Source organism: Sciurus vulgaris (genome assembly GCF_902686455.1).
Source record: "Sciurus vulgaris genome assembly, chromosome: 4".
In the NCBI taxonomy this organism is placed as follows: domain Eukaryota; kingdom Metazoa; phylum Chordata; class Mammalia; order Rodentia; family Sciuridae; genus Sciurus; species Sciurus vulgaris.
In genome coordinates this window covers 79,571,970-79,588,497 of record NC_136464.1, presented here as the reverse complement: position 1 = coordinate 79,588,497, position 16,528 = coordinate 79,571,970, and the positions used below count along the sequence as shown (strand labels likewise).

Genomic DNA, 16,528 nt, shown 5'->3' with positions numbered 1-16,528 from the left:
ATGATTTTAAATGTGAAAATTTCCAGAGGCCTGATTTTAAAACGTTTCTTTAAAAATGATTGATTTTTTGAGCAGTTAATTTAACAAATGATGTGATTGTGGAATAAATTACCAAACTTTCCTCTTGATTTGTAAGTGTATTTCTCCATTGTGTATAGGAAAGAAAATTTCAAAACAGTAAAACAGCAATGGCATCACTTTTTTCTTGTAAAGCAGTCACATCCTCTCTCAGCTGGAAAACCCCAGCCAACTGAGGTTGTGTCTTAGCACTGGTGGTTCTTAAACTAATAAGAATTGGCTTGGGGCAGATCCTATCCACATCCGAGCCCATGGTTCATATTGATGGAGTCACGTTACACAAACATGGCCTGAAAGTGGGCTCTTTGCATAAATAGGAATATCCGTTATTGGCATGCAATGTTATTTCTAATAATATAACTCATGTTGATTTCATAATTATTCTTGTGCTTTCTATGATATAAGTACTTTTTCCAAGTATTGACCATTAAAGACCATTTTATTCACCCCAAAAACAGCAACAAAATTTGAAACAAGCTATGGCCATGAGAGTTAAAAAGTAGTTGAGACTTCCTTTCCCCATCCCTATTATATAATCCCTAAATGCCCCTTTCCATGGAATATCCAGAAGAATAAATCAGATTAAGTGATATAATGGATGTGAAAATGTCTACCAGTGGCAAGCACATTGGTAGGTTCCTTTTTGGGAAAGGAAAAGTTGGGTACCAGAGATTGAATTCAGGGGCACTCGACCACTGAGCCACATCCCCAGCCCTTTTTTGTATTTTACTTAGAGACAGGATCTCATTAGGTTGCTTAGCACCTGTCTGTTGCTGAAGCTGGCTTTGAACTCAAGATCCTCCTGCCTCAACCTCCTGAGCTGCTGGGATTACAGGTGTGCACTACAGTGCCTGGCAAAATGTTAGGTTATTGATGAATATGTGTTTGCATCCTTTCAAACAGATTAGACATGGGTCAGCCTCAATAGTGAGTTCACCTGTTGAGCAAAACATATATTCATAGAAGACTTTGAATAATGAAAAAGTGTCTTCCATATAGCTGTCCATCCTTAAGTAATATCCTAACTTGGAAAGTGTAAAAAGGTCATTCTTTGCAACACAGAGAATATAATATCCATTAACTTTGGGAAGGATTGCATAAAATAATTATTCCTGTGAAGGAAGACAGGATATGTGCAAGGAAATTAGGGACAGAAAGAGAAAGAGCTATAAAATTGATGAAATCCATATAACTGAGGCAGGACAATTGAACTTCAAAACCAGCACCTTGCCCAGCTACAGACAGAATTTGCCCAATTTGCTATACTAGAATATTCACACTAATGCCAAGAACTGGTACAATCAATGTGGCTACCGCAGACAGAGCAAAGGATACGTGTCACAAACACTGATTCTGGAAAACTACAGAACCACACAACACAACAGAAACAGGATTTTTCCTACCTCTGCCCACAGGTGGAACTGAGATCAGCTGATAGGAGGGCCTATGACATGAGACAATTTGCATCCCTCCTGTCATCCCCACAACCACAGGAGGTCAACATTTATGTCACTATCTTAAAGATGAGGAACTTGAGATTACTTAATTTACCAAGGGTTGTCTCTGAGGCAGTTGAAAAGAAACAAGACCTGGGTGTGTTCAACTCTAAAGCCTTACCTCCTTACATCACACATGTCCGATTTATACTTCTGCCTGGTTTGTATTCCTACTACACCTAAAATAACTGCAAGTGAAATAATCTTTGTCAATTCAAGAAGACCTCATTGAATAAAAATTGCAAGTAAATATTTCTGTCTCCAACTTTTACAAGGTACCTTGTTTTTAAGTGAAATTAGTTAGTAAAAATCTTCTTCAAAAGTTGTGTCATGGTTTAAAATACTGGATTTCATTGCCTCTATCACAATTGATCATAGTCTTAAGACATGAAGTATAAACTGATCAAAGAGAGAAAAGCAGAGCTGTAGGGTGAAGCCAGATAGGGGCTGAGCCTGGCTTGCAGGCACCCTCTTCCTCTGTTGCCTCATCTGCCTTGGAGGGAAGCCTAAAGAGTTTCTGTTGCCCAGGGGACCTAGCTGGAAGATTCCTGATTTAAGCTGTTAATTTTTGCAAACATTTTTTTCAGACTTAAGGCAGGTTGGTAGACGCCATCCATGTGAAGGCAATTCAGACATGACTCTGCCCTCAAAGTCAACGAGGGAGACAATAAGCTTCAGTCTCTTTTTTGTCAGTTTTCTGCCAAGGCATCATCTGCTGAGTCAGCCTAACACATGATTCTTCTAGTGCATAGCTCCATTTTGGTGCTCATTTAAGCATTAACCTAGGAGGCAAGCATGCCTGGATTCCTAAATACTAAAACACTTCTGGTATGTGTCTAGTCTGCTCACGTATTGGCCACAGGGTGGTGGGGAATGCGGAAGAATCTAGCTCTTTTCCCTTCTAATTTTCTTTTTGCTAGTGAGACAGTTTTTAAGTATACTTATAATACTTAGAACAGCCAAGAAGCCAAACAATCAGTTTTTCAGAAGTGTACATTATATTTCTTTTTTAAAAAATTTTTAATTTGTTCTTTTTAGTTATACATGACAGTAGAATGTATTTGGATATATCATAATGTAACAGTGGTCACTTTATGCTTTGAATATAGCCCTTGCTGTTCTGCCACTGCAACTTATTTTTAAAATGGATATGTTTCTTTCTTTTTCTGTCTCCCTGCTCCTCCCTAATCTCTCCCCCTCCCCAATCTAAGTGGAAACTGGATTACCTTTCTTACCCATTTTAGGCAGATTTCTCTGTCCTTGAGTACACACCCATCATAGGAATGAAGTAATTCAGATTTTGGGGGTGGTACCAGAAGATCTAGAAATGACTCTCTCCCAAATTAACAAGTGAATTACAATGCCCACAGAGAACACGTGGAATATAGCCTTTGAATCACCTCTATAAAAGTCCCCTGTTCCTACTGATAGGTAGAATCAGCCTCTGGGACAGTAGTTCCCTATGTTTCTTTTTTTGCTAGCAAAGCAATACATCTTCTTTTCCCTTTTTCTCAAAACCATGTCCTCATTATTGGGTTGGCATTGGGGACAAGGCTCAAGGTTTCAGCAACAATAATACATAGAGTATAACTTCCCATTTTTGTGGTTTGTACATTGTATTTCCGAGTTTAAGAAAACTACAGCCCTTTCCCAAGGTCTGAATACATGACACACAGATGCCAGGACAGAGTAACCCATAGTTTCTGGGTGAAAGATTTACCCCTGGAGTCACCCTGCACCTTGTTCAGTGTGTGCTCAGAGAGGCACACAGTTGGTTACTTCCTTTGCTGGTTATACTTTTCTTGGGTCAGTCTACCAGTGTCTCATGTGGCTGTGGCAAGGAATATTGGGTCTTCTCTGAGCTGCCACAATCCCCTCTGACTACACCACAACCACAGGATATTCTACAGAAACAATTATGTACATAATGGCTCCACTGCTATGCTGTTAAACCAGAACAGACACACACAGGGTGGAACAAGAAAACAGGAGATGGTAGATCCAGAAAGGGAGAGACAAGAAATAAGATTTTCACAAGCAGGTCAATTAAAAGTGAAAATTAAAAATTAGCTCTATGACAGCTATATTGTAGGCTAAGACAGCATTTATGGCCTTACTTGGAAATCTGTTATTTATTTCCTAGTATGTCTTTGCAAAATGCATATATATTTGAACAATTAGAATACATCAAAGTTAACCTCATAATATTTTCATGAGTAGCTGAAACGTTGAAGAAGGTTCCATGAAAGGCCCTGATACACACATTTGGTGACCTCCTGATTCAGAGAAAGAGTCAATTTTCCAGCAACTTTATTCCAAGCCCTGTTTCTCCAGGTTCTAGAGGCAGCCTGCTTCAGTTTGTTTCCTGCATTCTCCATTATTCAGCTGTGTGACTGGACAGATTGCCATTCCCACATCTGTAAAAGGTAGATAATAAGAGTGCTTGTTACTTGTTATGAGGATGAAATGGCTTGGTGCAAGTGACATGCCAACATAGCTCCTGCCAACCACTTCTGCACAATCACCATCTTTGTCATTGCCATCGTTAGTATCATTAGTAGTCCTCTCTGGTGACACCTTCCTACCTCCATTGTGTGTGTACCTCACTATCGACATCTCTCCTCCTCTGCTTCACCTAATTCTCTCAGGATCCTTCTTCAGCAACCCTTACTAAAGAAATTTTGGAACTTAAAAAACAAAAACAAAATGAAAAAAACCTCTTTTTCCCCCCTTTCTCCATTCTTTACAGTCTTTCTTTGGATAATTTCTGTCTTTTGTGCCTTTAAATCTAAGGCGTAGGTGAAAATATTCTCATTTACCTTTTAACATGTCCTTTACTCCAAAATAAAGTCCTATTTATCCAACTGCTATTAACCATAGATGTAAGATAGGACTCTCAAACAAAATTTGCATAAACTGAACAAACAGTGGATGTAGTTATGCACCCTCACAAACTCCATAAAGCAGCTCTTGCTGTTCAGCATCCTCCTAAAGACATGATCATCTCCATCTTCCACTGCCTGTGCAGTCCTCTGGAAAGTACTTAAGTTTTTCTTTCATCTCAAAGAGTTAAAATACTTTAAATGGGGTATCTATGAATTTTCTCAGATCCAAATGAGAATTTCACAAATTATATAATTAACTGAGAGGTTAGTGGTTGTCCAAAATTAGTTCTCCTTTTTAATTTATTCCAATGAAAGAAAATAAATCATAACCTAAAGTTCACAGCCGTTCACCCTACTTGGTCTTAAGATCATGGCGTCACAGGGAATTTGGGCTGCTCTCAACTGCTGTGTGTTTTGTTAACGCCAGTCACGTACCTCAGCATTGGGGAAGCAAAGAAATCTCAGAAGTTTCCTTTAACCACATGATGAGTTCTTAGGGAATGAAAAGTCCACAAGCAAATTAGGTACACAACTGTGTGGCAAGTACTAAAATGGAAAATTCTATAGAAAAAGGGCACACTTGGGGAATCTTAGTTCAACACCTTAACAATCTTAGTTCAACACCTCAACAATATTTTAGACTTAAAATATTTTCAATTTGGGCAAATTGCCAAGATTTAGATTGATAATTCAGAGGCAGCATCTTCCTTATCTTTTGTCTTAGTCTTTGTTTATGCGCCAAGCAAACTGCTCATGGTTCACTGTGGCACCTAGTGCTCATCCTCCTGAATTTAGAACTCTTCTTCTTACATGCTGACAGGAAGTACTTGAGCATTAGTGAAAAATCTTTCCCTCCAAGCTTGAACTCTTTTGAGTACGCATAGTTATCCTCTGTGTAATGAACTAAGTAGGATTGGCCTCCACCCTGAAAGTATTTACCACATGATTCAAGAATGGTTTTGGAGTCATACACAGTATAAGTCACCACATGGCAAAAGTAGCCTTTGTGTTAAAACCACTCATTACATTTCACTTTTTTCTTCATCCAACAATACATTTTATAAACACACTTAAGTAACTTTTTTGTTCCCCCAAACCCACTAGACTACATAGAACTCAAGGTAATTTGGTGGACGGTTAGTTCTTAATAAGAACCAGGTGGTTCATTTCATAGGACCATTACTTTAGTTTTCTAGTGTTTTCATAAGGTTCTTGCCATTCATAATGTTTCTTTTGCATAATGGAAAAAAGTTAGACATATCATCATATCCCATATTATAGACATATCATAATGCCTACCCTTCCATTTTGATCTTTCAGTGTAAAGTCAAACCACACTATAAATTCCTTTATTGTACAACACAGATCTAGTTCCAATGTGCATAGGGTCACTGACGCTGGAAGTCTCATGTCCTGTTATTTTAAAAGTTTCATTCCCAAAACTCCTTTGGCGCCAAATCTTGATGTTCCCATTTTATTCCATTTAGTAAGCCCAAGGTCTTCTTTAAAATTCATAATGTTCTAATCCACATGAACATTTGTAAGTTCTTACTCTGTCAGGATACTAAACCAGATGCTAAAATTGCTATCGTAAAAACAGTGAGTGCTGAGCTTCATAAAATGACAGGTGTGCTTCAGTGTTACCCCTGCCTGCATTCACCTCCACAGCACCATGATCACAGAGGAATTCTGCATTTAGCAAGAAAGAAGAAATGGTATCCTCTTCCCTCCACCTTTCAGTTCAAATCAAATTCACAAGTTCCACTACAACTCAGCAGAGAGAAGATGGCACCACAGTGCTATTTGCCTGGGATCTACAGATGCAGCAATCATGACATTTACTACCAACCCACTGCCCCAGTGGGGGCAGAGGGGCTGGGCAGCCACTTCACACTCGGAACAACACAAATAACACCTCTCTCATGTTTAACACCAACAATCACAGGAAGAGCTCTGTGTCTTTGGAGATGGGATCAGATGTAATAACAATTCTAAAGCTCACATTACTCCTAATCCATTGTAAAGTGGTCACTCTCAAATCATAACTTTTTCTCCAATATGCCATTGCTTGTAAACATTGATAGTCATCACAGCTGAGTTTCAGTATAATTCCAGGCAAGACCTTTTGTAATAGAATGTTAACATTTTTCAAAAGAATAATTTTGGGACATTTCCCAGATCAGCATTTGGCTTTTTCATAGTTCCCTAAGGAAAGGACTTACAAGAGGAAGCAGTAGAATAATTACATTTATTAACAGTTTATTTTATACATGAATTTTTTCAGAACATCTGTATACAACCCACACTTCCTCAGGTACCAACTGGTCCTGTTTTCTTTTATTTGTCTCTGAGTACCTGACTTGAATGATAATGCCTAGCAATGTACCCCATCCATACACACTTCAGTGAGGATTAAGTAAGATTCAGTTTCAGAATGCATAACTGTAGTTTGTTGGGTGGAAAATATTTTTTCAATACATAGGCTCTTCTTTTGTAAAGAAATGATTTTTCAGGAACTGTCACTAGACCTGGTAATTTCACATGGAAGACAATTAATAGACAGAACATGGAGAAAAGTTAAAAATCCCAGACATGAAAAGAGAAATAACATGGAAGCAGTGGGTTCTCCACTGAGCCAGGAGAAAGAAACAAGTGTGACCATGCAATTGATTGCAAAATTTAGAAAATGTGCTGCTTATCTAGTGAGAGGATCTGTAAAATATATTGGATTATCAACAAAGTCCAAAATGTTCTTCTTTGATAATATTCCTTATTGAATTTTAGAAGACATAATGAAAACAATGATAATATTAGGTTATTTAAATCTGGGTAATAAATAGTAAATTGGATTATGTGTTTCAATTTACAATTTATTAAGTTTCTGAGTGACATTAATGTGTATAAAAAAGGTCTCTCTGAGAAAATGTATCCTAACAATGAAGACATATGTAGATATAGGCAAATTACAATCATCAGCATATTGTCACACAAATGACTAAAATGGGACATTGATAAACTCCTGCAATTCTAAGTGCCAGATTGAAATCAGAATAGGAAAAAAAAAAATACAAGCAGAAATTTGAATGATAATTGGAATATAGGTTGGTAGATATAATGGGAAATATATCTACCATATTGTTTTAATATTACAAAAGTAAAAAAAAAAGTAAGTGAATTTTGTCTCAATGGAGTATAGTATAATTTTGAAATAAAACATAAGCAAGGAAGTTTAAAACACTGTGTTAAAAAAGAAAAAGAGGACTCTGTGATACCTGAGCAATTAGTTGTATAAAATATAAATAAATCATTGAAGCATGGATGAAATGCAAAGAGATATTTAAATTGTAAAATATGGCTGCTAAACTGTAGGATAATAAGTACTGTTACCAAGAAATACTATTGTTTTACTACATGTACTGGTGGTTTTACAGACATAAGTGTCAAGGAGTGAGCTGGGAGAGTAATAATTATTCTAAGTAGGAAACAGATAAAATGTAAAGTTTCCATTTAAAAAGTTCAAGAAAAAGAGCCAAAGAGTTAATGAGATTAAATATCTTAGAGAGGCTGGGAATATGGCTCAATTGGTAGAATGTTTGCCTCGCAAGCAGAAGGCCCTGGGTTTAATTCCCCAGCACCACAACAAATAAATAATAAATAAATATGCTTAGAAAGGGGATCAAGTGAGGGGGGAAATGGTTGAAGAGAGACTTCAGGATGAAAAAAGAAACATATAAGGAGGTCTTTTAAAGATATTTTCTAAAGGCCTGTGATATGGGTCCTTTTCTAGTTCCACCTATATGGAGTGGATGCACCCCAGTGCTGAGTTCTGTATCCACAGGGGCAGGGCTCCTAACAGGGGTGGAAGCTGCAGACTGTGAGGACTGATGAGTATGTATTACCCTGTCAAAGGGGGACTTTAACCTGCAGGAAGAGGAGTCTGGTTTCCATTATTGCAGACTATGAGGAGTCACTGAAGATTGATTGTTTGAACTTATTTGTTTGCATCAAAAATCTGTTTTAGAAATATACCTCTGACAGACATGAAAGCACTGTCTTAGAAGAGGATATGGGGTGGGACAGGAACAGATTATGAAACTGTTGAAATATTCCCGTCTGGAAGGATAGATAAACAGCAAAGAGTGTGGAAATGGAGAGCCAGTTTTGACAGGCATTCGAAAATAAAGTTAAGAGGGATTGGCACATACCAATGTGAGTGAGGTTGAAGGAAGGATATCGAAGATGTCTCCTGGCCATCAAGATGCAAGCTCCTTTCAGTAGATTTATTGTTAGTAGGAATATTATGGCTATGTTGTTAAATTTATTTTATAAACACGATCTCGTTAATTAAATTTAAAAATTAATATTTTTCAACATGAGACTATAAATACAAATATTCAACCATTAACTAAAACTGAGTTATCTTAAATTTGATTTTAAAAATCAAACTATAAATTCTTGCATTGTCTTTTCTCATAAATATATGCATATTCAGCTCTGTCCTCTGAAAATACCTAGAAGCAATAACAACTAGTAACAATGAACACTTAGCTCTTTGATTATTATCTCTCGACGCCATCTTCATGTCAATAGGAAATAGGATTGAACTTGAAGTATTTTCCCCTGGCCTGAGATGGAATCATTTGGCAGCAGTCAAAGTCAGAATGCAGAGTATTCAGTAAGACAAATGACACATTTTCTCCAATAAATCAGTGGTATACCAAAAAAAAAGTATCAGTGTAGAATTGTGTAGGATAAAAGACACTGAAGAAACATGATAGCTAAATACAATACATGGTCCCTCTGTAGATCTAATTAGAACAACCCAACTTTTCAAACTTACATTTTATACAATCAGGAGAAGATTGGATAGAACTAAGAATTTGTGGCCGTCAGTCGGGAGTTGCCATGGAAACCCAGCGGCCCCAGTTATGTCGCTGCAGCGGACTCCTCCGTCGCGTGTGTTCGTAGAACTGGTTCCTTTGGCTGATCGGGACCTGGAGAACAGTCTGGTCCCGGGTGGAGAAACGCTGCCCGATGTATGCCGCCCCCCTTTCCTCAGCACAGGCCCACGCCGCGACCCGCGAAGTGCACGTGAGCAGCACTGCGGAGGTGTCTGCTGGCCCCGACCGGGCACGGGTGGAAGTGCGGGTGAGCCGCACCAAGGCGGCGGCCTCCGAGGCCAAGAGGAGTGTTGGCCGCCGCCTGGACTACATCACGCTGTGTCTCCAGCAGCAGGATCTGCAGGCAGAAAATGTAACTGTGACAAAGGATTTTAGAAGAGTGGAAAATGCTTATCACATGGAAGCAGAAGTATGTACTTAGCAAAAAATTGGAAACAGCATGACTTCATGGAGACAATTTGTCATTTAGTTTTATTCTTGCACTGAAATGTACCAGAGACATGCTTTTCATAGTATTGATAAAAGATTACTTTTCTCAAAGTAATTTTTGATGTTACATAGATGATCTTTTAAATTATATTTAATGAGATGTAAAAGAAATTATTTAAAATGGAATAAAAGTAGTAACAGGAAAATAGTTAAATACCACCTGAATAAACTTTTAGTAAAATTACTGCCTGCTGAGCAGGAAATACTACAGGAGGGATATTTCTCTTAGATGAAAAGTAAATAAACAGGGAGGGGAAGAATAGTAATTCAGTGGATTAGACAAAGGGGAATGAAGGGAAGGTGGGGGTAGCAATAGGAAAGAAAAGGGAATGAATCTAATGGGACTTTCCTACGTGTATATATGAACACACCAAGTGAATCTCCACATCATGTACATCCACGAGACTGGGATCCTAATTAGAATAAGACATACTTCATGTTTGTATAAATATCTCAAAATATGCGGTACTATCATGTATAACTAAAAAGAACAAATAAAATTTTAAAAGTAAATTAATAAAGTCATGACAAAAAGAAAAAAAAGAATTTGTCTTTATTTCTGTTAGGTGAACTCATTATCTGGTAGGAAGAGAAAGAAAGGAAAGGGAAAATGTCCTCATAAATTTGAGATGTATTCTAAAGGTGGGTTGGTTTGTTGTTCTAGATGACATGCTATGATGTCTAGAGTTTATATTAAAATACTGCAGGACCCAACATAAAAATGTGTATGGAGGAGAGTGAGGGTGGAGTGAGGGATAGCAGGTAGACTCAAACAAATGTTAAATTTCTTTTAATTTGGTTGATATGTATGTGTATTAATTAAACTGTTTTCTTTAACTTTGTGTGTGTTTAGAAATTTTCAAAAAAGCCTATTCCAAGGAAAGATAACTTTGAATTTTAAGCTACAAGGCAGACCCTTTTAATAACCATATAGTTGGTCTCCCCATCTCAAGTATACTTCCATCTCCTGATTGTCAGCATGTTCTCTATTTCTGAACATTTGTGTATTTGTCTTGTGACCTCTCATCTGCCATAGTCTTCAAAGTCCCCACACTGCTTGCCAGATTAAGCAGAAATCACAAGGACCTGCCATTCAAGGCCCTTTGTTTTCCTTTTTCTCTTTCCTATGGAGGTAACACTGAGCATAAAATAAACTCTACTTAATTCTATGGCATTTAGTACACTCACAATGTTGCACAAACAGTATCTCTATCCAGTTTCATATATTTTCAATATCCCCAAAGAAAACCCACTTAACAGTTACTTTCACATGCTTTTTCATCTGATCCAAACTGGAGATCTAGATATATCTCTGAACGTGGTCAGTGCAATTATTTTGACTCTTGCTCACTTCAGTCTTCTTTGATAATGCCTCCCTCCACAACGGCCTTTAAGAACATTCTTTTAATGCCCAAACCAAACTCCACTTCATTCATGAAGGCTTTACAGTGCCATAACTCAGGTTTGATCTTCCACCTCCTCTGAATTCTAGCATTAACACCTCTTTCAATGATGAAAGAATATGCTCTTTTATAGGATAATATAGAACATAGAATTGTATTTCAGAATTTATTATTTTAATGAAATAGAGCCAAAGAACTTTAAAAGAAAGAATATTTTAAATCCAAATAGTTCTTTGGTCCTTTACACCTAAGGGAGGAAAACTGATCTTGGAACAAGAGGAAACAGAGCTCACACATCTGCAATAGGTAATGCTTTGGAAAATGGCTAGCTGCACATTAAATCACAGTGTGGGGGAAAATGTTACCACAATTGCCAATACTGTCAAAGTTTCTAGTAAAATAAAGTGTTCCAAAACAATTTAAAAAACAAAATGAAACAAAAAGCGCAGTGAAGCTGAAGATAATGAGAAAATCTATGGGTATAAATGTTGAGCATTTGACAAGTCTCCACGAGGTCATTGCTGGCCAATGCATTGATGTTGGCTGGGTCTGGCATTTGAATTATGCAGGAAAGCCAGAGACTCCAGTCCCCACCTGGGTCCACTTCATCAGTTTCATGGCCCCCAATCCTGCCAGGAGCAGAGCCTGGCACAGGTGGGGATGAGTCACACAAATCTCAGGAATACTGGAATTTTTAAAAGCCTATTAGCTTTAGAGGTATCTGAGTCCAATCCCATCACCCTGCAGGTGAATAATGGGGCTAGAAGGAAGGGAGACTGACTGCTTTACCTTATGAGTAGCAGCAAAGCCAGTCTGAGAGTCCATACATTCTCATCTCAATCCCAAGGCTCTTTCTGCTCCAGGACCTAGATTATTTATTTGGTTCCTTTATTTTCCTTAAGTTTTGATTAACTTATTTCATTTTTCTGGGAATTTCTTTAAAAGTTTAGTTTGTGATTATTTCTCCTGAGGACCAAGAAAAAGAAAGTTGTCGTGAGCATCATATTCATTTACATGCTTTTCTATGAAAGTAAAACATTTACTTACAGTAATTTGCTACAATTGTTCCGTATTGTGATTTCTATAAATCATTTTGCTAAAGAAGTCATGAGAAAAAAATGAGCGAAAGAATAGAAGTAAGATCCGTTAAGAAGTGCTGGAGAAATGTCATAAGAAAATCAAAATCTGGACTGTGGCAGACATAATTCTACCCTCAGGAGCAAGTCCAAAATCTGATTCGGTCTCTCGCTGTCCGGTGGAAACACACAGCAGTAGAGTCCCTGCTCAGTCAGGCTGTGGGTCACAGAGGATGGTGTCCTCACATGGCAAAGGGTAGAGGATGGTTGTGGAGATACAGAGAGGATCCTTTTGATTCTTCCTGTGGGAAATTGTTTTTCCAGTCTCCTGCAGGGGCCGCTGCTGCCCCAGGCCGGGGCCACTGCCTCCGCACTCAGCCAGTCTGTTTTAGGAAAACTCCAAGGACATCTTCGCTTGGGTAGTGGCAGGGTACACCCAGTACTTGCCTCCAGCCAAGCAGGGGTTCCAGGGTGGCAGCATCCCCCAGCCTGAAGAAATCATCTGAGTTCAGCCAATGGCATCTGGGGAGAGGGAGGGGTGTAGTGGGTACTGATATTTTTTCTGCGTCTGGGTCACCACAAATTTACTAAAATAACAGAAACTGTGGGTAAATGCTGCCATCTGTTCTGCAACACACACACACGCAAACTCACACCCCAAATCGGGTCCCAGGCTACATGCAGGGGTCAAAATTGCTTTTAAAACACTCCAAGGACTTCATTGAAAACCCACACTCCCCATGCTTCTGTGACTTCAGAACTTGGGGCTCACTTCTCAGCATCTCTCCTTGGGACAGCGGGGTGGGCTGCTCTAGGAGGTGGAGGTGAAGATCCCTGAGTCTGCTCCAGGGACTGAGAGGTCCCCTAAGCCCCGAGTCCCGCTGCGGGGCTCTGTGCCAAGAGCCCCTGTGAGCCTGGCCTCGAAAGGGCAGCGGTGATTGTTTTCACATAAATATATCGCACTTAGATGAATTTAGACAGCATGACATCAGAGAGTAATTAAAGTGGTTTGGGTTGGAATTCCATTTCCAATTCCTGAGTTCAGGTTTGTAAAAGATTTTTCTGAGCACCTGCAGGCCTCTGTGTGTGTGTGTGCGTAAGTGTAAGTATTTTCACTGGAAAGGATTCAAAACTAGGGGGAAAAAAAACTGGAGCACACAGGCAGCATTACGCCATTCTTCCTTCTTGGAAAAATCCCTCAGCCTTATACAAGCCTCCTTCAAGCCCTCAGTCAGTTGTGCAGGAGAAAGAGGCGGTCGACTTTTTCCTTTCAAGAACCAGTTATTTTCAGCTGCTGACTGGAGACAGTGCACATCTGGATACGGGAGCATTTCCACTATGGGACTGGATACAGACACACGCCTGGCGGACTTCAAGAGTCTCAGACTGAGGAGAAAGCCCTTCCTGCTGCTGCTACTGCTGTCGCCGCTGCTCCTGAAGATCCACTCCTTTCATGGTTTTTCTTGCCAAGCCAGAGGCACCTTCGCTGCTGCCGCTGTTCTCTTTGGTGTCATCCAGCAGCTGGCTAGAGGATGAGACTCCCCAAACCCCTCACTTTCTTGCTTTGGCACCTGGCTTGGCTGGACCTGGAATTCATCTGCACTGTGTTGGGTGCCCCTGACTTGGGCCAGAGACCCACGGGGGCCAGGCCAGGATTGGCCAAAGCAGAGACCAAGGAGAGGCCCCCCATGGCCCGGAACATCTTTAGGCCAGGAGGTCCCAGCTATGGTGGCGAGGGGGGGGGGCACCCACCAGGGCAAAGGGAGACCCCGGGCAGACACAGGCCAAGAAGGGTGAGCCCAAAAAGCTGCCCCCCAGATCTGGTGGCTCTGAACCCAAGCCAGGACCCCCTTCCCAGACCAGGCAGGCTGCAGCACGGACTGTAACCCCAAAAGGACAGCTTCCTGAGGGCAAGGCACCCCCAAAAGCAGGATCTGTCCCCAGCTCCTTTCTGCTGAAGAAGGCCAGGGAGTCTGGCTGCCCTCCAGAGCCCAAGGAGCCATTCCACCCGCCCCCCATCACACCCCGCGAGTACATGCTCTCGCTGTACAGGACGCTGTCCGATGCTGACAGAAAGGGAGGCAACAGCAGCGTGAAGTTGGAGGCTGGCCTGGCCAACACCATCACCAGCTTTATTGACAAAGGGCAAGTTGACCGAGGTCCTGTGGTCAGGAAGCAGACCACATGTTTGACATTAGTGCCCTGGAGAAGTATGGGCTGCTGGGGGCCGAGTGCGGATCCTGCGGAAGAAGCCCTTGGACACAGCGAAGCCAGTGGCCCCTGGTGCCGGGCGGGCTGCCCAGCTGAAGCTGTCCAGCTGCCCCAGCGGCCCGCAGCCGGCATCCTTGCTGGATGCGCGCTCCGTGCCAGGCCTCGATGGATCTGGCTGGGAGGTGTTCCACATCTGGAAGCTCTTCCGAAACTTTACGAACTCTGCCCAGCTGTGCCTGGAGCTGGAGGCCTGGGAATGGGGCCAGGCTGTGGACCTCCGCGGTCTGGGCTTTGACCGGGCTGCCGGGCAGGTCCACGAGAAGGCTTTGTTCCCGGTGTTTGGCCGTTCCAAGAAACGGGACCTGTTCTTTAATGAGATTAAGGCGCACTCAGGCCAGGATGATAAGACTGTGTATGAGTACCTGTTCAGCCAGCGGCGGAAACGGCGGGCTCCGCTGGCCACTCGCCAGGGCAAGCGACCCAGCAAGAACCTCAAGGCCCGCTGCAGTCGGAAGGCCCTGCGGTCAACTTCAAGGACATGGGCTGGGATGACTGGATCATTGCACCTTTTGAGTATGAGGCCTTCCACTGTGAGGGACTGAGCGAATTCCCCTTGCGCTCCCACCTGGAACCCACGAATCACGCGGTCATCCAGACCCTGATGAACTCCATGGACCCTGAGTCCACACCACCCACCTGCTGTGTGCCCACGGCTGAGTTCCATCAGCATCCTCTTCATTGACTCTGCCAACAACGTGGTATATAAGCAGTATGAGGACATGGTTGTGGAGTCTTGTGGCTGCAGGTAGCAGCACTGGCCCTCTGTCTTCCAGGTTGGCACATCCTGAGAGCCCCTCCTCACACTCCTGGAATCACAGAGGGGTCAGGAAGCTGCAGCCACAGCATCTACACAACCCGCATGAAAGGGGATTCCAGCAGCCTTGCTCACTCTGAGTGTGACTTGGGCTCAAGTCCTGCTATTCACAAGTCCCCCAGTCTGAGGATTTCTGCCCTTCTGCTACTATGACTGGGAGGGAGTCTCAGGGGACAGACTCTGCATGGAACTGAGACCCAGAAGACAGTGTTTTCCAATGAGACTCAACCTGTCATCTCTCCTGAGACCTCTTGACCTTTGGACTCTCCAGGGGGTCTGGTGCTACCCTAAGCATCTGGTGGGAGAGACACAGGTGTCACCTCCTCTTTCAATCACCTTTGTGCCTGGTGACTTTCAATCCCTAAGGCAGATGAGATGCTGATTGGGCTGGCGTGGGAGAGGGGAGAGGACTTGGGCAAGGGTGAGGAGTATGAGGCTGTTAGACTGTTAGATTAAAATGTACACTGATGAGAAAAAAAAAGATGACAGATTTGATGAATAATTAAGCATTAATTAATCCAGAGCATTCATAAGATAACATAATGGAGACACCCACAAGATAACCTCTACATGGTCCTTCATATATACAAAACACCTTTTCATCTCCTTTCTTCTTGACCTCCTCAACAGAGGGAGCTAAATATATAGCAGATTTTTCAATTTCGATTTTTCAAATGAGGAAATAGAATCTCGGCGAGGTTAAATGACTTGTCCAAATCCCACATCAAGTAAGTTATGGCACCAGAAATTGAACAAGGACTTCTGAGGCCATGATGTGACTGATTGATATCCTGGTGCATTAAATCACCAGCAGGAAAGACCATCTTTTACACATGAGCAAACTCAGGTCTGATAGTTGTTGTTACATATACTCTAACCTCAGGGACAGTACTCATGCTTTATTTTATGTGAAAAACAAAGAAACCTCTCCTCCATGCTTAGCAATCCATCTTTAAGCATACTCATTTGTGTTTCACATGACTGAGTTTGCTGTGCAGGGAATCATCAGGGTATTATTCCAAATGGAGAAAAATCAGATAAAACCCAGTGTTCCTGGCTGCAGCCTGTGTGATTATGAACACGATACTGTCCTTACAGTAGGATGCCAGAGTGAA

At 41.4% G+C, this 16,528-nt stretch overlaps 2 protein-coding genes and 1 pseudogene across 3 annotated transcripts in view; 1 reads left to right on the top strand and 2 right to left on the bottom strand.

Moving 5' to 3' along the window:
• The window catches only part of LOC306660237 (uncharacterized protein), a gene marked incomplete at its 3' end in the record, with an annotated part of 493,624 nt that overhangs the window by 194,239 nt on the left and 282,857 nt on the right, over positions 1-16,528 (bottom strand). The window lies entirely within an intron of this gene.
• LOC306660181 (protein prenyltransferase alpha subunit repeat-containing protein 1-like) overlaps positions 1-16,528 on the bottom strand; it is a 631,547-nt gene that overhangs the window by 604,664 nt on the left and 10,355 nt on the right. The window lies entirely within an intron of this gene.
• On the top strand, positions 13,861-15,348 carry LOC306659047 (growth/differentiation factor 5-like; annotated as a pseudogene). The gene has a single exon. The product of its transcript is annotated as a growth/differentiation factor 5-like (transcript).